The sequence below is a fragment of the Alosa pseudoharengus genome, unplaced genomic scaffold (genome assembly GCF_046254945.1).
Source record: "Alosa pseudoharengus isolate Yale_2024_CS ecotype anadromous, Long Island Sound unplaced genomic scaffold, YU_APseudo_1.1 YU_APseudo_1.1_scf_14, whole genome shotgun sequence".
In the NCBI taxonomy this organism is placed as follows: domain Eukaryota; kingdom Metazoa; phylum Chordata; class Actinopteri; order Clupeiformes; family Clupeidae; genus Alosa; species Alosa pseudoharengus.
The window spans coordinates 27,389,164-27,415,523 of NW_027468609.1; the positions used below are offsets into that span (position 1 = coordinate 27,389,164).

At 40.5% G+C, this 26,360-nt stretch overlaps 2 long non-coding RNA genes across 2 annotated transcripts; one reads left to right on the forward strand and one right to left on the reverse strand.

Moving 5' to 3' along the window:
* Positions 1-1,926: 1,926 nt before the first annotated feature.
* Positions 1,927-2,679, forward strand: LOC143122506 (uncharacterized). Its single transcript, XR_012986708.1, has 3 exons — positions 1,927-1,999; positions 2,222-2,295; positions 2,593-2,679. It is a non-coding gene; the product is annotated as an uncharacterized LOC143122506 (long non-coding RNA).
* Positions 2,680-17,777: 15,098 nt separating this feature from the next.
* LOC143122507 (uncharacterized) lies at positions 17,778-19,763 on the reverse strand. Its single transcript, XR_012986709.1, has 3 exons — positions 19,544-19,763; positions 19,255-19,351; positions 17,778-17,859 (listed from the first exon to the last, which is right to left on the reverse strand). It is a non-coding gene; the product is annotated as an uncharacterized LOC143122507 (long non-coding RNA).
* Between the last annotated feature and the right edge of the window lie 6,597 nt (positions 19,764-26,360).

The following is a 26,360-nucleotide window of genomic DNA, read 5'->3' on the forward strand; positions in this document are numbered from 1 at the left end:
GGCGACTCAATTAAGAGACTGGGCTCTCGTGCCGAGAAATGGTCTTTCGCTCATGGCTGCAGTCGAGGGAAGGCCGATAATGGCAGCTGAATCACTGAGGTAGTGTTTATGTTGTTGCTGTAATTCATTTTTGAAAATAAACGTTAGCATTTTAGATAAATTAAACGGAATTAAATAGGGTTCCAAGTTTAACGTCGTGCTAAGCTTTATCTTAGCTGAAAATAGTGTTGCTGACTATAGTTAGCTAACTTAGCATCTAGATAGCTAGCAGAAGGGGTAGCTGCTAACGTTAGCTTAACAACAGTAGCTGACAATAATTCTTAAGAACTATTCATTAGACATTAGACATTGTTTTACAATTTAGATAAGGTAGAGACTGGGTTAATTGTTTTTTTGTATACAGTAGCTTAATTTATATTTGGCCAAAGTACTTGCTTGTTGAATTGCACCAGATTCAAGAGTTTAGCCCAAGTTAACTTTAGTGGTAACTCCAGTGGCACTCATACTTTATTAGCAGGGCAGATAAAAGCTAAATTGAATTTGTGTTTCATTAAATTGGGGCAATAGGTTATCCTAAACTAATCTTTAAACAATTAATAATTCATGTATGGTTTGTCACAGATGTTTTCCTGGTCTTTTCAGGGGAAAGCGGAGGTATGCAGATGCAAACCCACCAGGAATGGCCACACCCAAATCTATCTGTTTTCAGTTTTATGCCCTTCCCTGTCCTGCAACTGTGACTCCAAAAGAAGATGAAGAGCTTAAGCTTCGTCAGGCAGGGCTCGGCATGAGAAGGGTGTCATTGCCAGAAGATGCAGATCATGTGCAGGTCAGGTGCATTGCCGCTCCATACTGTAAACTAGTCCGGATGTAGTTTCCCATAGCATAGTATAGTTGACAGTTAGTCACAATACAACCATCCAGACTTGTCTTAAAGGTCCCCTCTGATGAAAATGTTGTTGATAACCTTGAATATTTCCATATAGTAGGTTTAATATGTGTTACAAGATAATGAACAAAATATGCAGTCAGTGTTACGACCGAGTATTTCTGGTTCGGATCTGCAGTGAGATTGACAGTCATAAATCAAACAGCCCATGACTTATGCATGATAGAACAGTGAAGGAATCAGTCCTGATGACTTGCGAGTGGGGGTTTCCAATAACTTTAATTGTAGAAAGTGATAGAAAACAAATAGCTTTTACAAATATGTTTTTTACTATTCTCTGACTAAACTATACGTGTAAATGTGTCACAGAAATTAACAATAATTAGCAATAACTAGGTGTAAATTATTAGCCATGTGAGTTTGTTGTAATGAACAGTTTGAAAATTAGTGTTTGCCTTGTTACTATCTTTCTATAGATAGCTGACACACTCGGCACTGAGTACCCTAAAATCCATAGACTCAAGGGCTCCTGGAATTTTTACAAAGCTGCAGGTAAATTATACAAATTACACTGTTAAAATGTATTCCTGCTACACCCTAGTCATGTCATCAGCAAACACTTCACCAACACATCAGTGTTGACTGAGATTTGTATGTTTCAGGGGGCAGAGGAAGAAGGCGGCTAACAATAGTCAGCCCCCAGGTGGAGGGGTATACAGCCTTACAGCTGAAGAGAGCATCAAATAGCGGGAGAATCATGTTGTACATAGTCCCATTACGAGGCGTATTAGATGATACCCCCATCGCCAAAAGAACCTTGGTATTTCCAAATGGAACCTGTGGAATTTGTGACCAGACAGTGCCAATATCTCTTTTGGCCTCCCATGCTGAAAAATGTAGAGAAAAAAGTAGAGAAGACATTGAAGTAAGTGGCTGCTTCTTACATCTCATCCAGTGCTCAAGATAACAACTTGAATTGAGTTAAAGTTTTTTGTTTGTTTGTTTGTTTGTTTCATTTTATTTTAGGATGAGTACCAGGACACAGACGAAGAGTGTATGTATGACTCATCAAATTCTCTCACGTCCACAATATCCACATCCATGGAGGATGTAAGTGCTGAAGTTGCTTTTCTTCTCCTTCCTCATCTTCTTGTTATTGTTGCTGGTTGTGTCATAATAATAAGGAGATCATGTTTTGCATATTGTGTCTGAATATGTTGTTGGAGACAGAGATAGACTGAGTAGAGTAGATTTAATGTAAAAAAATATTTGAAAAGTGGAATAAATTGCACTGCCTTAACAACATATGATTTCCCCATCTATTTTGTGAAGATGAATGTGTGGTCCACCTCTCTGTCATCCTCATGGTCTTCCTCCCCCGTCTGTTGCGTGGGTATTCATACAAGGTGACTCTTTACAGATGTTATTATGAACAGCAAGAATAGCCGGTAACGTTTTATATGAATACCATGTCTGTCTATATGACTCATGCATACAGCCAATATATTGCGATTATAAGGAATTCTGATTGTTATACTCACTTACATACAAGCATGAGACTCAATTATTATAATGACTTATTTTTGCATATCTTGTTATGAATGTACTGTATGCTTAAGGCATTGTAGACATTGTCTTCATAAAACGTATTTCCCAATAGGCCAATCATGTCAAAGTCTGCCAAACCTGATTTTTATTTGCAGCATCCATGTCCGTAATAATGCTGAAGCCCCGCTTCCTCAGCAGCAGTGCAGTAGTACAGCAGCAAGCACATCAAAGGTTGTGCCAGAGAAAGGTAAGGGCAAGATTACTGTGTTCCTTTTTCCCTTTTGTTCCTTTGTGCAAAATGTTACACTTTCTTTCAGCATGCCCCTACATTTACGTTTTTGTCTCTATTTTTGATTTGTTGTAATGCTAGGTTAACATAGCTTGGCCCTGCCTGCCTAGCTCATTTTCATTTCACTGAGATACTAGTCTGGCTCCATTCAATATGTTTATGTTTCCCTCAGCCACCATGATGATCATTAAACAATTAGCGACAAGAGGGGATGACGTTAGTTTCAAAATCAAGATTGTCTGTGGTAAACGGTAGTAGCAACGCCTGAAAACATCTATCTATAAAGCAAGAAGCGTCTGTGTGTCTGTGTGTGTGTCTGTGGCACGCATATCTCGCTGACCGTTTGTCAGACTGACCTAAGATTTCGTATGTGGCTCGCGCGTGGCACAAAGGTGTGCACTGTCGATTTTGAAGATTTTTGAATGCATATTTCAAAATATGCTTATTTACGTAGGACGTTTATCGCTTCACTGCACTGTTTCCAAGGGGACCAGTTTCAGGGGAGCTCCACCCCATGGATCGTGTACTGACAGTTGCTAGCTAGGTCTTACTTTGATGATAGTCAGTCGCAATTTAAAGAACGGATTACTCTGGAACCGCTTGTGGGTTAAGATGCAAGATGATTATCATGTCTGACCTCAACTGTATGCAGTTTGCACGCGGATTTTGCAACAACACGCCAACAAACAAGGGTATGTAGTGACCACTCAAAATAAAAGTATGTGCAATAAACTGACGCTTCAAATAGCCCAGGCTATTTTGGACTTGAGACTTTGACTAAAACAAACAACAATTCTGACTGCAAGGACCCAAATTGAAATGCTTAATACACATTTAGCCTTAACTCAAAACAGTTGTTAGGCTTATGTCATTCTGATCTGTAGAAATGTCACATGCAGCCATGCCTAAATTTATTACACATTTATTAGAGGCCACATTAATTATAGGCTAATATATTATAATATTCAGTATTCATTATTGAATGCTTAGCTGGAATGATGTTTCCCTATCATCCTATTTTTAAAGCAGGCATACCTGTGGGCATGTAATTGGGCTACGGGTTTTTTTCAGGAATGGCATGTTTGAACGGGCACAGCACTAGTAAAAAAAATTGCAGTCTAAAGACAATGCCCACTGACAGCATTTCGATAGATAGATAGATAGATAGATACTTTATTGATCCCCAAGGGGAAATTCAAATTTGATGCGCGTCAAGTGACACTAAGGTTTAGAACTCAATTACTTTTAACGGAGCAAAGCCCACTGGGTGACGTCTGACGCACGTTGACGCCAAAGTTTAGAAAATTGTTGCCAGTGGGCGTTGGCCTTTATGCAGCAAAGGTAAATACAGTTTCCTAACTGCTGATGTGGTTTATTATCAGTTTATTAAGGTTAGGTGAAGTAGGAAGTAATGTTAGGAATCCCTGATCAATGTGGTCAGGCTAGACCAATGATTTCAAAGTTAACACAAAGCCTATGCCTGTCACTATGCTAGGATTGGAAACATTTCCCAATGGAGAGTACCCAGACTCGTCACAAAGTGTAACAAAGTTAGTGAGTCTGGTGAAACAAGGCTAAGGTTTACATGCAAAATACCAACAATTTCTTTCCCCTGTCAGACTGGAAGACTGTTGTAGATCCCAGAAGAGCCTTTGAGCTTTTCACCCAGGAGCTCCTGAAGAACAAGAATGGGGAGAATAAATTTGTAGTGGACTTGAGGAAAGACAAGGAAGAACAGGACTGGTCCTACATGAGCTTCTATAAACGCAACAATGTGGAGTGGGCATTTCCATTGAGATGCACACTTGAAGGCGAGCTACACATAGTTATGTCTGTCCAATTAAAATAATCTCTTTCTTTCTCTCTCTGTTTTTTAGATTATTTTTTCCAAATGAGGTTATCGCTAATTTATTGCTATTATTTATTCTGTTTTATACCTTAATGTACTAAAATATCTATCCATCCCATAGGTGATATTGCTCTAGGAACAGGTGTTAACCGACATGTTATGTCAACACTGATGCATAAGCTGAGAACTGGTTTTCACCGGGATTTCGGTCAGTACTTACACTGCTTGCATATATTCTAATATTTAAAAAAATAAAAGTAAGTCTTGTTTGGCCTACTTCAGGACCAAGATGTAGACATGATTATATGCCGTAAATGTTTTCTTTAATCAGCAAACGGTCCAATCACAAAGATTTTCGAGGGTCAGCCAGATCACTTGGTGCCTGTCAACTCTTTTGTGATGGTGGAGAGTGAGCTCTTCCTCATGGCGGGCCGAATGTTGGGACATTGCTTTTTGTATGGCGGCCCTGGTTTCCCTGGTCTGAGCCCAGCCATCAAACATGTTCTGTGCGGTGGCTCCATGGACACTGTCAAAGTCACACCTGAAGACTGTCCTAATTTGGACATCCGTGACACCATCCAGCTGGTAAGCTTGAGAATCGTCATTGCATAATAGTAGGCCAAGTCTTTGATTTTTTTCAACATTGTTCAAGAAATGTCTCTCAGTTACATAGAGAACTTTCAGAGAATTCTGAGAAATTGTAACATTCCTAACTTGTACAATATTCTTTGAATTGCTTTTCGAAACGGACAAACTTTCTTAATCCAAATCTTAAACACTAGCTAATAAAACTTAGATTTTGTGGTAAATGCCTACAGAGGTCTGTACCACTGAATACTGAACAGCAGGGATTGAAAACTCTTTTGCAGGAAAGTAAGATCCTCTGTAGTGCTGGGCGGTATACCGGTTCACACCGTATACCGGTGTATATTTTCGTTATGATATGAATTTTTAATATACCGCCATACCGGTGTATTTGATTACACAACGTTTGGAACGCTGCGCCGCGCGACAGTGTTTCAGACCGGACTTTTTTCACACGCACGCATGGTGCCACTGCGAGGCATAGTGAGGGTTAACACAAAACACCGTAAGTTTTTCCCCTGAAGTATGACCCTTAAGGCTTAATTTCTCCTTAGGTAAGGGGTTTATTTAAGGGTGTTGCACAGGATACCTTTAATTGTTTCTTTAGTTAAGGAAAAACTTTAATATAAGGCATACATGGGCAACATCCGGCCCGCGGGCCACATCCGGCCCGTGGGCTTTCCCTGACCGGCCCGCGTAAGGTCCGTGAAAGAACAATAGTCAAGAGCCTAGCATAGAGATAATGCACGCAAATCAATATCGTTGCTTTTATTTTGAAAGCGACTGCTATTTGTACGCCCATACATTTGTGCGTGGATGCATACGATGTAAACACCCTCACTGATGTGCTGGTGAATAGAATTTATGCTTCTGCGTCGACACAATGCACAGGGTGTCCGCGCGGTAGTAAAAGGTAGTAAAAGGTAGTAAATAGAATCTACCAAAATTAAGGCCCTTGAAAGGTAGTAAAAGGTAATAAATGCAATTTGACTTGGTAGTAAATTTTTCATCACCACCTCAATATATAATGAGTTTACATTTTTTGCTTAATATTTGTGTCATGTTTTAACTTCATCTTACCTAATTAAAAAATATATACGTGCTAACAGGACCTGAGTCAGTCGGAGTTGATAGCAATGGCGTAAAAGTAAATTGTGTAGAGTTCCGTGGTTGACAGCCTATCAGCGACGCCAACAACATTTTCGCCTCAGTTAATATTACCAGGGATGCAAACAGCGCGCTTTTCGGTGCCTCCTTCACGTTCCTTTGGGCGACTTATATGAATCGTGCAGATCCGAAGAGTTTTTTTGGGCGGGGGATGCAGGGATGCTTTTTGGCGACTCGTTTTTTTTCACGTCATCTAGGCCCTACCGCAGGCTACCAGAGGAACCAGAGCAGCGTGTTTATCATATGGGCCTGCTGGTCAAATGCCCGGTGCTTCTGTCACTCATCTGATAATATTTGTTCATGTAGCAAAGGAGCGGTAGATGTAGGCTAGCCTATCACTCTGATAGCAGCTAAGAAAATATAGGCTACACTCACTCCATTAGGAGGCAACTCTCAGTTCACACTAGGCTATTTCAGCTGGAAGTTTTAACAACTGTGTACTTGACTAGTGTGTAAGCTTTCGTTCAGCTGACAGTGGCGCTGCCATCTGACTGATCATCCAGAATCGTGCAATAATGAAATTATTCCACCTAGCCCATCAGTAACAAAGTTCGAACTAGTCACTGACATAGTAATCGACAATTTTTTTAAAATGTAACCTAGACCCACTGTAGTATCTAATGTTACGTGGGAATTGCAAGAAAACGAGTGAAAACAATTCACTTTTAACCACGCAAGTGCGTGTGTCATTTATTGTCGATCAACAAAAACAGCATGGAGTTAAAACGTAATTTAAAGTCGCAGACATATAAAGGGACATGAAACTCAACTCGACACTACAAAAAAGCATTGTTGTTGACAATGACAATAATGATCACAATTAGAAATTGTTAGTATACCTAATATTGATTTACCTTATAGCAAGTAGTAGGCTAAGTGGCGCTTTGCATACCCCCCCCCCCCCCCCTCCAAAAAAAAAGGGCTGCTGCTTGATGTCGTGTTGGTTGTAAAAAATATTGTGGAGGTAGTAAAAAAGGTAGTAAAAAGTAGTACATTCAACTCTATGACTCCTGCATATAACCTGATGCAGTTGCCTTTAAGTCGGCGTAAACCTTTCAAAGTTTTGTGTGTCTTATGTCTGCGTCGCTCACCACCGCAAAGGTTGTCAGAACGAACTCCTACTGTTTGTTGGCGATACGAAGTGTTAACAGAGGCGGACAGAGTACACAGCTTCATTACTTGAGTAAAAGTACAGATACCCGTTGCTAAATTTTACTCAAGTACAAGTAAAAGTACAACAGTCAGATGTCTACTTAAGTAAAAGTACTGAAGTACTTGTTTTTAAAAAGTACTTGAGTATCAAGAGTACAAGAGTAGCCTACATTTTCTAAATATTGCATTACTACTGCCACAGTGCTTACATTTATGTACAGAAACGTCCTACATGGAGTTATGAAAAATGTTAATGTTAACACCTTGGAGAATGTTTAATGAATTGGAAGTAAAATCAAGTCATTTTCATATTTTTACCATGTTGCCAGGGATGGGCAGTATTTCTAATACATGTATTTAAAAAACGTATTTCAAATACAAAATACTATTTTGTAATTGAAACACTTGAAGCGAAAACTATCATTAACTTGTTCAGAAAATTGAAATAGTCTGGCGAGGTGGGGCCATAGGTTGGCACATTCCCGGGATGGACCTGCTGCGTCTTCATCCATTGTTTCGTCCATGGTTTCGTCTCTTATCTAAATCTGACCATGGAGTTGACTTTGGCGGAAAGCTAAGGGTGATTGCTGATTGGCTGTCCCAATCAGTGGCACCTGCACAATCCAATCACGTTTGAGAGGGAAACAACAAATTGAGGGTTTCCGAGATTTTTCTTTTTTCCTTTTTTTTAGAAGTAGTAATGGGTACTCACTAGCCTAGAAATCTAGACGCGCCCCTAGCGGGCTAGTCTAGCAACTCTCCGTTGGCTTGTGAGCTCCAGAAATCGAAACTTAATCAGGACATTGAAATCGTGTATAGAGTCGTTTGGTGGGCTTAACATGATTGATGGCAGAGTTGCAACGGTTTGGCTTGAATTCCCTGCTACTTGAAAACAAATATCCTATTGCGTCCTATTGCGTGCAGAGGGAATTTGAAAGACAACTGATTATCCCGCCCCTCGGACTGAGCACTGCGAACGGTGAGTGCCCAGACCCTACATTTTAATGTGGGTCTGGCTCGCCAGGCTAGGTACTCACAGTTATGGATAGAAATGTAGTGGAGTAAAGAGTACAATATTTGCCTCTCAAATGTACTTGAGTAAAGTCATGAGTACTCCCCAAAAATGATACTCGAGTAAAGTACAGATCCCTCAAAATTGTACTCAAGTACTGTACTCAAGTAAATGTACTCCGTTACTGTCCGGCTCTGAGTGTTAATTTCAAAACGTTACTGGCAGATAGATAGTTTACATTCGGATAACCCCGTCATTGTAACCAAAATATGTCTGAGTTTATTTGCAAAGCTTATATTAGAGAACTAGTATGATGCTACTACCCACAGGTTGCTTGAAGCAGTCGGCTCAACACACAGGGCGAGTTGACCAATCACAGTTTTGTGCATAAAGTTAAAGCAAAAACATAGCCTACATTTTTAAAATAGTTTTCTTTGTGCATGTTGATTAACTAATGACAGTCTACTATTGTCTGCTCCACATTTTCATAGTCTAATTCTGCATAGAGTTCATTTAATGATGATAATGATTTAATGATGAAATATTGCTGAGTGTTGATGAAATGGTGGCACAGGCCTATGGTTGTACTGACTCCTTCACATTTTCATGGCCTAGCCTAATTATATAGATATTGTAGTACTTTTTTATATCAGTCTTTGAAAACTGAAAAAAAAATGTCAATGTCAAAAAATAATTTTCGAGAATAAGGATTAAATACGGGCATAGATTAAATAGCCTATTGCTGTTTTTCCTTTGTCTCCCTCACATTTTCATCTGTTCTTACGAGTAGTAAACAAAACCATATGATTTACTTAATCTTATACAAGAACAGAATAGAATTGGACAGAATTAAGTTCAGACTTGAGTTCGGTATTTTGGGTCTGGCCCTCCTCAACAGTCCCAGTTTGTCATGTGGCCCCTTGGGGAAATTAGTTGCCCACCCCTGATATAAGGGATACTGCATTGAAAGGGATTTACCAAAGATCTTTGATTACTAGCTCCACTTTAACCCTTTCTGGATTTACCGTCACGAAAATTCTATTGAGATTGTTCAACAGCTGTAACCAGCTGGCTAGTAGGTGATGTCGTTAGCAACCCACCGAACACAGTTAAGTTTAATGTTCTTATCATTCATCTCACCTTAAGAATATTCGCTGAAATTATCCAGGTAGCAAGTAAAGCATGTTATAGACATGCACTGAGCAATACTAGCTGGCTAGTTAGAAATGATCCTGACTCATCAGTGCACCAAAACGAACTTTTTTGTTAATGTTTTGCCTAGCGAACCGAACCGAAGCTCATAGCAGGCTAACAAGACATCCACATCCACATGAAGTTAACGTTAGCCTACCACTAACGTCATGTAAACCACACATAACAATAAGGCGTGTTTCTGATAGGCCTATTTGACAGAGTAAGCATATTAGCAGAGAGATTTTATTTTAAATTGTATAATTTTCAAAAAAGTATAATTATTGCAAGTTGCACTACTTTTTGTATTGGTTTGATACAAGATGTTTGTGAAATTTGCATAGTAAAAGTTCTGTATTTTTACTGCAATTGTCTTTGCATTCTGATTAGATTCTTCATTAGAATCATGAGTGGCTCTTTGTAAACAGCATCATTTTCTGGGGCCATGCAAAACTGCATGACACTAGTGTGGAGTTATTCTACACCTAGACCATCCTTAGTCAGTGTACTGCAGCAATTCCTCTCTCAACCTGTAGAAAATGCTGTGAACATCTGATTATGCATGGGGGGAAAAAATACCATCATATACCATGAAACCGTAAGAATTTTGAAAAATACCGTGATATACATTTTTGGTCATACCGCCCAGCACTACCTCTATGTGTGACTTGTATTACTGTAATGGCACCTTTCTTTCATTCTTCCTTCCCTTCCTCTTGTCTCTCCTGAAGTTGGCAGGAAATTCAGAACTCGTAGGTGCACAACGCGACAGTGTTGTCCGTCTTTGCATGGCGTGGGACTTACCGCCTCCAACTCCAACCAACAGGACATGGCTTCATGAGAAGATGCTCCTGCATGCGGTAAAACTGACTTAGTTTTTACATAATTTGGTCATGCAGATAATATTGGTGTTTTTGTTTGTCTAGACTTGCAATGCTTTTTCACACAGGTCCTGGAGCGATCAGATAGACAAGTGAAGCAATTACAAAAGGGACTGAAGGAGATTGGCATCTGGCCTCTTCTGTCCAGTAGAGAGGATGTGGTCAAGTTGCTTTTCCCTTGTGAGAAAGAGGCTGAGGTCACACCTCAGGTACAGGAGATATGTTTTAGGGTGTTTTCACATAGTCCTTTTTAAAAGAACTGAACTAAGTCCACTAAAAGTTGACCAGAAAGTGGACCAAAACAAAAGGGACTCATTTTGTATGAACATTATGAGTTCATTTGAAAGAGGCCTATTTCTGGTGCACTTCAGCTCTGATGGGACCTTAGGCCCCGTTTACACGAAGGGAAGATGCAGATATTTTCCTGCGGTTTGTCCTCTCATTTACACGAAAACCCTGTTTTTATCACAGAATTTCGATTCTGTACGATTACTTCTAAAAACTCCGGCCAAAGTGGAGATTTCTGATAACGCCGGTTATGTGTTGTCGTGTCAACTAGGAGAAACGGGGTTTTAGGTTCTCAAACGTCACATTCAAGCCAGAAAATGCTTAACGTCATGTGAGCGCCTTAGATTTACAGTTTGTTTGGCTACTGATCATGGATGCTATTAAGGTGGTACTCCTTTTTACGTTTGTGCAAATGCTTTTGGCCTGTTTGCATTTGCAAATACAGTTCAAACGAGAAATAGGAAGTGATTTGTTGCTGTTGCTATTTTTTTTCGGGATTCTGAGATTGGCTAATGTGGGATTGAGCTTCTCCTTACACTGCCACCGACACAGGTTTGGCATGCTCTTGACGGAATTTATACACGGGGAATCTTCTCTGAAAACTGACAGGTGTGCACGATGTTATTTTTGAAAACGGAGATAGCCGTTTAATATAGCCGGCCATGTATAGCCTACACGTAGCCTCAGTTTTCTTCCTGTTCACACTATAACTTCTCTGGATGTCTCAGACCTTACTGCTTGGATTATGGGCTATGTAGTTGCTCTGGGTTAGTTATGTATTTTCATAATAATTTATTAACAGGTTCAAATAATTATCATAACCCATGATTGGTGTGGTGGTTTGTTTCTATTTTATAGGGCTGTGATTAAAACAATGTATCTAATTGATTACATAATTAATCTAAATTAATCACATGCATTCATTTTTGCTATGAACGTATATTTCAATTCAAATTTTGCCAGATAAGTGAATCAAAGAATAGACCTTAAAGTTCGACGTGTCTTATCATTTCATTTCATTTTTTTTGTATGGTAAGACACGTAAAATGCGTAAAGTGAACCCGGGGTACTTTTTGTTCACAATGCACAGATTAGGTGAACCGCACCACGGAATTCAAAGAGAGGGGTCTGAGTGTGGTTGGTGTGTTTAACACATGCACAAAAAATGCTGAGTCATCAATCACCAAAGTTCGTTTAGAAGGCTGAAAAGGACCAAGTGTGAAAACACCCTTAATATGTGAATTATCCATGAAAATTTCTTTGAAGCCCTCTTGAATATGTCCTCTCCAGTTTTCACAAGAAGTCTTAAGACCTGTGTGTTTACTGTTGCAGATGATTCTTTCAAGCATTGCATGGCCTCCACTGACTCCAGATTCTGAGGATGATGACTATGACCTCTCTATTGAGGCCATTGCACGGATCACAACTTACTTCAAGATCTTTATTGGGCATGGTGTGTTTTCTGAACTTATTTACTAATGCCTTAGGTTTTTCCACTGTAAATCATTAATGTAAATCAGGTTTGTAGGCCAATTGCACTTCCTTTCCTTCAATGCCATTTGTGTTTCCACTTGATTATTAAACTGTGAAAAAATGCAGTACCAGTCAAAAGTTTACAAGTGTTCACCACCAACTCATTCATACAATTTCTTTTTGTTTTGATATTGTAGAAGAATACCAAAGACATGAAAAATATGATGAAGCACAAATGTCTTAATATATTTGTATCATATTATTATTTTAGCATATTAATTGAAACTAGCCTCATGCTTTTCAACTAAAATGGGTGAAAGAAAAGCAGCCAGTAAGTGCTCAATATGTATGTGAGCCATAAACCTAAAAATAAATTTCTTCGTTTACACTTTTCTACTTGCAAAAACTTTATTTTTTTTTTGTTCTACAACATACACCAACAAAAATAAACAAAGAAAAAAATATCAATGAGTTGGTGTGTCCAAACGTTTGACTAGCACTGCACGTGTGATGTCGAGAGGACACATAGTGGATGCGTCACAGGCTTGTACTTTTCCTCTCAACAGCCTCTTCAGAGCAGCTGAAAGAACTGCTGCGTTTCTGGGTGGGCTGGGAAGTCCCGCCCCAGAAGCTGATGGTGAGGGTGGACGGTGGTCGCTTCCCCAGGGCCTTGACATGCAGTGAGACTCTAAGGTTGCCTGGCCATTACACCACCTACAAAGAGTTTGAGTCTGACTTGGTTGCTGCAGTTAGTACCTATGACACAGGGTTTGGTCTCGTGTAAGTTCTCGAGGATTACATTTTATGAAGTCTGCCCTCAGTAGTTCCTTAAACAGTGTTAACAGTTAACAGTGTATATCACAGATATTATAGTAATGACATTACTTGCACACCTGTTTGTATGGTTTGTATTTGTTTGTATGGCTGAGTTCACTGTCAAATTAAATGTTTAGCATTCAAACTGTTTGCATTAATTCCAGTATTGTGGCAATGTTGATTTTGAGATACTGACATTTATAAACATTCCAATTAATAAAGAATTGTATGTTTGGAGGAGTTGTCTCAAGACCTCACCCAGATGACATACTTACAATGTAGCATTTCTCTTGTCACAAGGATAGATGACATTTGTATTGGGCACCATGTACAGGTGAATATTAGGCTCATTAGATTTTATGAGAATGCATTGTGTAACTATAATAATAATACCTTCGACTTATATAGCACCTTTCATGGTACCCAAGGTCGCTTTACAACACATGGATGGGGGGACCTCAGTAGTAACCACCACCAATGTGTAGCACCCACCTGGGTGATGCACAGCAGCCATTATGCACCAGAAAGCTCACCACACCAGCTTGAGGTAGAGAGTGAGGGAGTGAATGAGCCAATCAATTACAGTGGGGGATGATTAGGGGGCCAGATTGGGAATTTAGCTGGGAAACCCCCTACTCTTTACGATAAGTGCCATGGGATCTTTAATGACCCCAGTGAGTCAGGACCTCGGTTTAACATCTCATCCAAAGGACGGCATCTCCTACAGTGCAGTGTCCCCGTCAGAGCACTGGGGCATTGGGATCAATCTTTTTTGGCCAGAGGGAAGAATGCCACCTACTGGCCACCCACCAACACCACTTCCAGCAGTAACCTAGTTTTCCAAGGAGGTCTCCCATCCAAGTACTAACCAGGCCCACACCTGCTTAGCTTCAGTAATTCAGCTAAGACAAGGTACCCATTGGTCTAGCTGCTGGCGCCTATAACAAGTAAACCTTGACAATAATGTTCAAGCTTTGCAGTTTGTGAAAACAAACATTTCAAGAAATCAAGCATAGTTATACCCAATTCCAGTACGGAATGCACTCATGATTCAATCAAGTCAAATATATTGGCAGTGTCAAATTTATGTAGGCCTACAAATAGCAGTTTTTGGTAGTGTAACAATAGCATCTTGATGCTGTTTGTTTTTAAAATTACAAAAGTATGTACTGAACAGAAAGAACTGTCCACATTTCTCTGCAAAGTAATCTGAATCTGAAGTAGTTATGTTTTCTTGTCTTTGCTAAATTGTACATAATTACTTTTCACAAGACAAAGAGTCTCTTAAGATTTACTAGGCAATTCCAAAAACTGGCATAATAATTACAGTCATATCAACAGCCCAAACTAGGTTCTTGTACAGTAGTTGAACGCTGAACCATAATAAAAGGAAACTCCAGTAATGAATGGTGCACTCACTAAAACGCCAGTAATGTGCAGTTTGTTGAAAGTTATTGAAACAAATAACAGTAAAAAAGTAGCCTAATAACCGCAGTCCTGAATGCTAATAATACATTTTTTCTTCACGGACAAAAAATAAATCGGGGTCTGGAATTTGCACACTGCATGCCATTTCCCAGATCTGGTTATGTGACAACATAGATATATACACTAGATGTCGCCTTTTGCTTCTCAGCATGCGTCAACACCGCCGCCATCTTGGTACAGGGATCTGAAGCGCTAAACTAGTTCTCCTGTATTGTCAGCGTTACCTATTTAGCGACGTTTGGCCATCCCCAGCGATAGAAAACCTTTTTAGCGATTAGCAACAAATTTGGGAACTTCTCACAATGATGGCAGATCGGCTTCTTTGTTGTTGAAACGTAAGAAAATCACCTTTCTCATGGCTTTGTCATTTATGAATTCAGCTACATCTGGTTTGCCCATGGCACTGACCCATGATTATAAAAGTAACGACTGGCGTAGCCTATGTAGTAGCAGAGGTAAATGTCCTACAGATCTACAGCAACTTCTGGTGAGATTACAACTTACATGAGTAAACGAGACGAGGGGTATGTGGCCTCAACCAGAGCTTGTCTACGAAGAGCCTGTTTACTTTCATTGTATCGAACCTGGTTGCAGTGTACTCATTGTTCCTCTAGGGGCCGCCGCTAGCTAGTGCAGAATGAATGGGAGTCTATGGGGCTAGACGGGTAAAATGTATCTTTATTATCGTCTTTACATTACATTACATTTGGCTGACGCATTTTTAGCCAAAGCGACTAACAACATGGTAAACAGTTTAAGTTTAGAGCAATTCTCAACAATATTAGGACAATTTAAAAAAACATTAGAGTACAGTAAGAATAAGTGCATCAGTGAGTGCTGTTTTTAACAGTTACGTGTCAGTTTAAGACGGCTGGTGAGTGCTAGGATCAGCAAGACTTGTTGTAAGTGTTGCTATGAGAGGAGATGTTCTCTAAAGAGCTGGGTCTTCAGGAGTTTTTTGAAAATGGAGAGGGATGTCCCTGCCCTTGTAGGAACTGGCAGTGTGTTCCACCAGCGAGGAACAACAGATGAGAAAAGTTTTGATTGGCCTGAGCGTACCGGAGGTAGAGCTAGACGTCGTTCGTCTGAGGAGCGCAGCGGTCTGGAGGTAGCGTATGTCTGTATGAAGGCATTCAAGTAGGTGGGAGCAGAACCGGAGACTACTTTGTAGGCAAGCGTTAGAGCCTTGAATTTGATGCGGGCCGCCATAGGTAGCCAATGTAGCTGGATGAGTAGCGGGGTAACATGTGCCCTCTTGGGTTGGTTGTAGACCAGGCGCGCTGCCGCGTTCTGGATCATCTGAAGTGGTTTCACTGCGCAGACTGGGAGACCTGTCAGGAGGGCGTTGCAGTAGTCGAGTCGTGAGATGACTATTGCCTGAACCAGAAGTTGGGTGGCATCTTGAGTTAAGTAAGTCCTGATTTTCCGTATATTGTAGAGTGCGAAACGGCATGACCGGGTGACTGAGGCAACATGATCTGAGAAGTTTAGTTGGTTGTCGAGAACAACTCCTAGATTTCTTGCAGTCCTGGTAGGTGAAACAGACAGAGAGTCAAATTTGATGTTGATGTCGTGGTGTATGGTAGGTTTAGCTGGGAGGACCAGCAGTTCAGTCTTTGAGAGGTTCAGCTGGAGGTGAAGGCTTAAGCTTAGTTTTCTCTAGACTCAACCACAAATACATGCCTGTCAGTTGGAACAACCCAAAAAACTAGATAATTGCTTGAGATTTTGACTATTTATGGTGATTTTATTTTCGCTAGATCTTTGCCCAGATTGACGCTAATGCATTATAGAGGAGTGGATCACTGAAGCAAGATGGCGTCTCGATTGACGCATTCGTTCCAATGAACAGCAGTAGTCAAGGCGACATCTAGTGTATATATCTATGATGTGACAAGTTCTGCTGTGATTTTAATGGATGGTTGCCTCATCCATCACTGAACACATCAAAGGAGGCCTGAAGACGTGGGATTATGACATAATGGCAACTGAACAGGTGTAGTTCATTAGACAAATCAGTATGTCCATAAGATGTGGAGAACAATGTACCACTGCCACATACATATTGATCTTTCCAAAGTTTCCATCTTGGTAAAAAAGTAAAATGTTTTTTTTAGATAGTAATTTTCTCACAGAGTGGGTGGATCAAAAACAATACACACATGTCAGATCAACAATATAAGATTTGTTAAGAACATTATTTAATGTAACAGACTGACATCTTAGCCTTACCGGACAAACTATGGCCACTGATTCCTAAATGGCGGTAAAAACTTAGTCAGACGTTTTTTGATAGGCTACACTGGAAGATGATGACTATGGTATTGATGTCTACAGCCCTGCTATGTGGTTGTTGGGGTCTACTTTGAAATTGACCAGTCTAATTATCAATTGACACCTGTCTCAGTAGTAGTTTATTTCCAAGGGACAAAACCAGTGCTAAAATTAAACTTTGTAATAAAGTGTACAAAATTAAAGTTTGTACATTAAACTCTTACCAACATTTTCTTTGCAGCCATCTGTTGGGCCAGAGGCAAAGACACCAAAAAACTGACCTGTTGATTAAAATAGCTGGCTCTGTGCTTGGAAGTACACTATTGTCATTTAAAAAGTGAAGTTGCAGCCCTCAACTGCCCAGCTAACACAGTTACGTCGCCGTTACGTGGCGGTTACGTAACTTTATTACCAAACATACGTTGCCGCCACGTAAGTTCTAACGTTGCCGACACGTGCGGGTGAAAGACGCGATTACGTTGCCGCAACATATCTTGGCAACGTTTCTCGCACGTAACCTCCACGTAACCGCCACGTCGCGGCAACCAAAAGACATACTGGCGACATTGTAGCAACCTTCCTGAGAAAGGTTGCCATAATGTCGCCAGCACGTTAGGGCGGATCTGCATGTGCAGTCCTCATTTGCCCATAGAATCCACAAAATCTAGTCACATTCATATACCTGCATTCTGGCTGGTGGCTGTTGCTAATGTTGACCCCAAGCCTATTCAAGACAGCTGCACTAACAAGTATCAATTCATGACTGCCACGCACAAAATCTAGTTGAGATAGCCTAGACAAGCCACATTCATATTTTACCTGCATTTTGACTGGCTGTTGCTAATGTTGAGCCTATTCAAAAGAAAAGACAACTGTACACTAACAAATGATATTTTATTTAAAATAATGTGGAAATTCAATTTTGCGATGGTCTTCCACCTGCTGTTCCATCCGACCCTGTGAAGAACAAATAAAAGAGAACAGGTGAGTGCATTTATATTAATTTTACATTCAGTCAACAGTCATTTTACATTTAGTCAAAACTTAAATAGGATATGCTAATAGCTGGTTACGCTAGACTTTTTTGCTGCTGCTGGGTCATTCCTTCGCCCCTTGCACTTGTAGCCTAGATCAAGTGTGAGGATGCCGGCGCCGACGGTAGGCTACCAAGTCGCGGGAATAACGGAGCAGTGCACTGGAGATGCGGATGGTGTTTCTGTATTAATATTATTATTATAACTGTGCGTTCAGATAGCCTACCCGGCCGTAAGTATTGATACTGCTCCTTTGTTAAGTTTAGTTCATACTGTTATCAGTCTGTGCTCGTTAGAAGCATTGAGGATTGTAAATGCGTTGATATAACGCGAGTGTGAGAGTGAAATGGTCGCGGTATGATCCGGTATATGGTATGCACATTTAATGTACGACGTCTGACAGTTACTTTATAAACATGGAGATAATCTTGTGTTGATTCACCAGCATATTGCAGCTAAACTGTAGGCCTACAGTTTACATTGCTGCTATAGCTGTAATGTTAGTGAACCATGATTTCATGCGTTTTTGGCTCTAAGCTTAATTGTTTTGGAGTTTTGTAGCTTGTTGCACTAAGATGTCTCGCCTAGAATTGGGCTATGTCTACACAAAACCATCGGGTGTATTTCCTCTTACCGCTTTTAACGATAGGCCTACCGGTAAGGAAAAAACGGCTAAAAGTACTGTAGTGCATATGCCAGACCAGTCGATGGCGCCGCGGGCCGTGCAGAGGCTTCACATTTAGGCCTAATTCGCGTAGAAGACAAAACATTGTTGAAACAGTTTGTTAAGCTGTCGCATGAAATAAGGAGACTACATGCAATTCGGTTTTCAATTCAGCTGTTAAAGTACTAAAGTTAATTTTCAAGGTATGTGACTTATGTGGAATTTCAAATGCTTAGGCCTACGTATTGCATTAGGTCTGAGCACTATTGGAGAAAACATTAGCATGCGTCAGTCAGTCATAGGTTGTAGTAAGCTTAGCTAATGTTTAACTAAGTTAAGCTAATGGTGTGCTTCAGTAACTTGGCCACAAAAGGCTGATACATTGTGCACATAAATCATGACGGGAAAGTAATAACCGGTTTAAAAAAAAACAAAACAGCGTTGTGTAGATGGTGTCGAGCCGCCAAGGTTATTGCTTGAAGATGAAGACGAGTAACCACGTTTGTGAACAAGCTTAAAAAGTAGGGCATGGATCTGCATGGATCTGCATATCATTTTGAGGTGGTGTACAAAAATATGATAATTGTTCCCTAATAGTCGGAATATTCGTATAATTGATTTAGAGGGATATTTGCCTCTCTCGTTTCAACTCACCTTAAACTTTTGGTGTGGGCTGCAGGGGCATGTTTTAAGACCTCAGCTATCAGGAGCTCCACCTCTTCCAGCTCTGGCTTCCATTTCATGATCGCTTCTGTAATAAGATTGAATTTGTGATCAAATTTCAGGCAAACGCTTACAGATATTAGACACTTTATTTTTCTGAAAGCATACGAGTCCATGAACCACAGGACAGGCCCAAAAATGGGCGTGTTACCAACACTCAGGGAGAGATGAAGTGCACAGCTAACTGTCTGTATCATAGAAAGAAAACTGATAAACTCACCTGCACAACAGGCCATAAAAGTAAATAAAACACTCAGTAAATAACGTTAGTACATGCCATTTCCCTCGCCACTGACTGTATCGCCATGGCAACACCAAACGGTCTCACAAAACGCTAAGTTAATGTAACGTTATTTAACCGTAAAATAATCCACGAAATGTCAAAAGATAGGGAATAATCTTAAACACATTTCCCTTTCTAACATAAAAACATCAGAAAACAATAAAAACACTTACAGAACTAAGCTGTATTTGGGTAATGGTGATGGTTTTATACAGTTAGCAGCTAGCATGTTCTGTAATATCTTCATTGAACTCAGTAACTTATTACAGATAGCCTACACTTTAGGAAATAAAGTGAAACTCACCAAAACAGTCTTCAATACTATTGAAAGCACCACGAAATTGTCGCTTAGATGTGATAGAACAGACTCGGTTTGGTGATAGAAAAGACGTGAAAGGTGTTTAATAGTTCGGTGCTGTATGTTGTCCCATGATGAATGATTTTGCGTCTTTTCGTTTTTTTCCGTTAGGTGAACTTGCTCGCGTCTAACTCATACTAGCTCGTGGCTAGGAAGGCGTCTTAAAGGGGTAGTAACATTAATTTAAAAGTGGTGATCAAATAAAGTTGAAGGCTTTTGGTAACAAGTGTATTTATTAAGAAATGTCGTATATATTTATTACTATATATTAATTTGTATGTTAATTTAGTCTGTTTATTATTCTATTTTGAACCATTCAGTTGTGACCAAGCATGGAGATTACTTGGTCACACTTATCTGTGAGCTACAGGCATAAAAACAAGACCAATTTGTCAAACCCAGCTAGTTAGACACAATTGTTCTTTTATAGCTGCCCTCGCACACTTTTTCATTTCGCTGGATATTTTATTCAACTGTTTCTCAGCATAATGTATGTATGTGAACAGAAAGTAAGACACTTACCTTTTTTTTTCCTTTTCCAGGAACCGAACTGAAGATGCTGGGATCCACCATTTTAAAGACGACTTGAGGCAAAAGGACATCTTGACAACCCTCAGCTGCAACAGCAGAACCAGCCCCTCTGCGGCTTAAGGACAACGTCAGCTTGATAGAAAACTGGGGGCAGTTACCTTTGGGGTCTAGTGTTTCCCTGTCCCTTATATGCCTTGTGAATCACTGTTTTAAATCGGAGATGCTGACCACAGTCTTTGTTTGTTGTTTCCGATAGTATTTTGAAATAGCCTCTTATATAGTTCTGTTAATTGGGCAAAATGTCCTGCGTGAGAGTGTTCCTAGTCTACCTGTTCAAGTGGAAGCATTTGATGGGTTTACTTTCTTTCTATGTAGTGCTACTCTGTGTGCTACTTTGTGTGTTTTGTTGGAAGGTCTGTGGAAAATTGTGTTTATAAGGCTTAGCTTGACCTAGGACCTTGGACCATGGCGAGTTTTAGGGTGTGCAAGTGAGTTTATGCTGTGTAGCCATCTTTTTTTGGTGGTCTTGGTCCTTTGTAAAATAGAAACTTTTTTTTATTTTGCCCTCTGTGTGGGGTTGTTGAGGTGCCAGTAGCTGTCCTCTGAAATGAAAAACAAAAACAAACAAAAAACCCTCACAACAGCATTGGTGTTTTGCAGAACTTGCATAGAATTTGTGACATGATTGACATAAAGGTTTTTAGCATGTATTCAACATTAGTCGGAGTACTAAAATTCAAGATCAATGACTGTTTTGAGGTGACTGAAACAAAGTACAATCAAGATTCCTGTTAGGGAAAAATAATCTTCATGGCCATTCTTCATGACATTGCAGTATGTTGTCATTTGTGCTCTCATCAGAGTATTATCATTGCAATTTTTCATACAGACACAATATTTTTTACTGTAATTTCTCTGTGTTTGATTACAAAATGAGTATTGTGGAGTTTTGGGGAGAAAAGACTGTTATTGTGGCCAGTAATTGGATAACAAGAGGGAGATCTAGACAGCATTAACATTAGGATTGGATTCTGATTAGCAGTCACTGTTTTAGCTACTCTCCACCTCAGCCGCTCCAAGGCCTTCATGCTCTGTACTGGTTGACTAATGCCTACCCTGCAATGTGGTTTGTTAGTACATCACTTCAATCTTTGAAACGCATGAATTTGACTTCAAATGTTGTTTTAATAGAAATAATTGTCGTGATTTATTTATGTGGTCCTTGTATATGCATTTAAAATAAATGCTTCATCAATTCAGTATTTGAATATATGTCATTGCTATTTTTTCAACTGGGTCAGAGTTTGTGGAACTGAGAATTGTTATGTAGTTCTGGATTAATCCTAGTTGAGCACAAATAGTTTCTGTGGGAATTGAGTCATCCCTAGGTAGTGAATAAACAATACAAACCAGTGGTTAATTTTTCCAGCTCGAAAATAGTTTGACTTAGATGAAAAAATCTGTTATTTTATAGCATGTTAGCCTATGGGTTTTGCTTTGCTGTCTGAAGGTGAGCCCTTTATTGTCACTATAAAATGGAAATACAAATTCTAAACTAGAAATTGTCATACATATCCAGCATAGCATTCAAACCTAATCTTTGTGCTGGACATGGAAACAACCTTTAATACTCGTATGGTGTAATTCTGAACTTTGACGTATCACGGTAAGTAAATGACCACAACACTATGTCGCCGCAACATTACTTGCGTTACCAAGTGGCAAAGTTAGCAAAATTACCAAGCCACTACGTTGCGGCAACGTAATTTGTTTACTTAATGGCAACTTCCTGTAGGCAACGTTGTGGCAACGTCACTTACACTACCAAGAGGCAACGTTATCAAAATTACCAAGCCACTACGTTGTGGCAACGTCATTTGTTTACTTAATGGCAACTTCCTGTAGGCAACGTTGTGGCAACGTAATTTGTTTACTTAATGGCAACTTCCTGTAGGCAACGTTGTGGCAACGTCACTTACACTACCAAGAGGCAACGTTATCAAAATTACCAAGCCACTACGTTGTGGCAACGTCATTTGTTTACTTAATGGCAACTTCCTGTAGGCAACGTTGTGGCAATGTTGCCACAACGTTGCCAGAAAGTAATGTCGCCATGACCAAATGGCAACTTATAGGCAACGTTGCCATTTGGTCGTGTGTTAGCTGGGTGGGGCCTATTGCACAAAACTAGGATAAGGGATTAAGCCGGGATATCTTGGTTATGCTCAATTTAGCCGTGATCCAGTTGCACAAAAGCGGGATAGGGGGCAGCAGGATATGTTATGGTATAAGTTACCATGGCGATTTATTCTTTGGAGCTAGCCTGCTCCAGACCAGGTCCAGGATCTATTTAATCTCATCCCTTATCTCAGTCAGCAGTCACCACAAACAGAAACCAATAATTATTCCACTGCCCACTATACATTGTTATCACATATACCTAGATCCATTGTCATTATTATGACCGCCGCGCAGCGAAGCGGCGGTCATATAGGTTTAGTCAGATTTTTTTTTCTTTTGTTTTTCGCATGCCCAAATTTCCGTCAATGATTCCCGGGACACTGAAAGACCGGGGTACACGAAACTTGGTGGGCATATAACCCCGCATGGATAGCATGGAACCATCGTTTTTCGTTTAGATCTGTAGCCCCCCCGCTGGACTGGACCCCCGAAAGGAGGGTAGGGCAGACACAGTTTTCTGTGAATATCTCGAGAACCGTAGGGTTTAGGAGGACCATTTTTTTTGTATGTTGATCTCAAGGGGCCATGTCAACACATTCCATAAACACTCATTTCATGTATAGCGCCACCTAGTTAAACACAAAAAAGTAAACATGAGGTGTTGTAATCGCAGGTATCTGTGACCTAACATAGTCAAAACTGCACGAAATTGGAAGTGTAGGATCATTATGACACACTCTATATGCACGCCAAGTTTCGTGGAATTCCGTTCATGGGGGGCCACACAATAAATTAATTTATGTTACTATACACCAACTGGCCTGTAGGTGGCCGGAGACAGTTTTCTGTGAATATCTCGAGAACCGTAGGGCCTAGGAGGTCCACCTTTTTTATGTATGTTGGTCTTAAGGGGGCATGTCAACCCATCCCATTACCACTTATTTCATGTATAGCGCCACCTAGTTAAAAATTAAAAAGCAAAAAAGTAGGTGTTTTCATCACAATATCTCTGGCTGACAAGGTCAAAACTGCACGAAATTAAAAGTGTAGGATCATTATGACACCCTCCGAATGCATGCCAAGTTTTGTCTACTTTCGTTCATGGGGGGCCTTACAATAAAATAATGTATGTGTACATTTAGTGACGTACACCAACAAGGATTCCCGGGACACTGAAAGACCGGGGTACACAAAACTTGGTGGGCATGTAACCCCACATGGATAGCATGGAACCGTCGTTTTTCGTTTTGATCTGTAGCCCCCCCGCTGGACTGGACCCCCCGAAAGGAGGGTAGGGTAGACACAGTTCTCTGTGAATATCTTGAGAACTGTAGGGACTAGGATGACCATTTTTTCCCGTATGTTTGCCTCCAGGGGTCATGTTAACCCATTTCATGTGCACACATGTGCACAAACAGATACACACACACACACATACATTCACAGTAATCATACGTATGACACATACTCACACAGTAGACATATGTACGCTTGCATGCACAGGCACATACGCAGGCACACACACAAGCACACACACACACACACACACACACATAACATAAACATGTACATGCACACATGCACACAATTCAAGAATTTCTCAGAATTATGAACAGGCAAGATGGAGGTGGGGTTGTATAAAATGAATTTTACATGTGAAATCTATGAACTAATCATGTTTTGGTACTTGTTGTCTAGCAGATATCAGTGAGAATTGAGTGTGGATAATGCAATTTAGTGAGACAGTTAGAATCATATAGGCCTTTCAGCGTGATTTATTTTTGTGGAAAAAATGTGCTGGACTTGGCGGCGGTCATATTTTGTACCGCTCTGCGGTACATCTAGTTTAAACGTTTGTGATCATTAATTAACTTTTACATACTCGCCATTCCCGACCTTACATGCGACAATGTGACGTCACAGGAGTGCCTAACCATTTCGCATGTGGTGGTCGCGGAACTAGTTGCAATATTCTCCTAAACAGAGGTGTTGCTGTTTGTTGCTGTTGTGAAAAGGCTATCGCTACCTACTTCACACCGTAGAAGAAGCAATGAAGCTGCTCTAGTTGCCATGGTGAATCAGTGAATCTGTGATCGGTGGCTGGGTCTATTTGAGGGAGCCGTGAGCGCGCACTTATCCAGGATAGGTTTCACCTGGCTTGATAAATCCGTGTCTGCTCATCCTGGCTTGGTTTTTGTGCAACCAATCCTGGATAAGTGCGCGCTCACGGCTCCCTCAAATAGACCCCGCCACCGATCACAGATTAACTGATTCACCATGGCAACTAGCGGCTTCATTGCTTCTTCTACGGTGTGAAGTAGGTAGCGATAGCCTTTTCACAACAGCAACAAACAGCAACACCTCTGTTTAGGAGAATATTGCAACTAGTTCCGCGACCACCACGTGCGAAATGGTTAGGCACTCCCGTGATGTCACATTGTCGCATGACAGGTCGAGAATGGCGAGTATGTAAAAGTTAATTAATGATCACAAACGTTTAAATAATGACAATGGGTCTAGGTATATGTGATAACAATGTGTAGTGGGCAGTGGAATAATTATTGGTTTCCGTTTGTGGTTTGTGCTGACTGAGATAAGGGATGAGATTAAATAGATCCTGGAACTTAGCCTGGTCTGGAGCAGGCTAGCTCCAAAGAATAAATCGTCATGGTAATTTATACCATAACATATCCTGCTGCCCCCTATCCCGCTTTTGTGCAACTGGATCACGGATAAATTGAGCCAGGATAACCAAGATATCCCGGCTTAATCCCTTATCCTAGTTTTGTGCAATAGGCCCCTGATGTTGATGTTGTGTTTTGTCATGTCATGTTGTGTTTTGTCCTGATGCGCCACCCTCCACCTATCTACTAATCACGAAGTCAGTAGTGTTTCGGCATCCGGGTTGGCAACCTCGAGTCAGGGGAAGGGGGAGGGGATACACCGCTCTACAGTAATTTGAAAGTGATTGCAGTACCAGCTTTGGCCACAATCTTACATATGGTTCCTTTAAATAAAGTTTTAAAAGTTTAAGTTTTTAAGTTTTCTGAAAATTTTGTTCCATGTGCCCTTTTTTTAAATTTGAGCCCCTGCCCCTTCAAAGGTCTCTGCACGCCCCTGGTAAATATTCATTTAGGGATGATTTCTCTCTCTCTCTCTCTCTCACTCTCTCTCTCTAACCATCTAGGTTTTAAAAGCAGCTGTCGTTTAATGTTGACACCAGCAGCACAGCCACTGGTTGTGTACAAAAGTGATTCAACGGAGTTTGTCTGTCTGTGATCATATAAAGCCTGCCTTATACTCTGGTAAGCACTTGTGAGTTCCCCTGCTCAAGCCAGTGGCCTGGGGGGTATTCCAAGTGTGATTTTGTGACAAACCAAGTTAACTCAGAGTAAGTGGTAAACCTCCTACAACAAGAGCCCTATGGCATTGTTTTGTAAGGAGAATGAAGCCATACAGCTCTTCTTCTATTAGGAGATTTACCACTTACTCTGAGTTTATTTACCCAGGATTGCCACTAAACCACGTATGGAATACCCCCCTGATCTCCCATCTCTTGTCTGCCAGAGTTTGTTCAAAACCAGCCTGCACTCCAACTATCTCATCCATCGATCACCTCTATCTGCTGATTGTGTGTGCACACACCTGGGGTCTGGGCCACCTTAAACAAGGGGGAAGGAGACA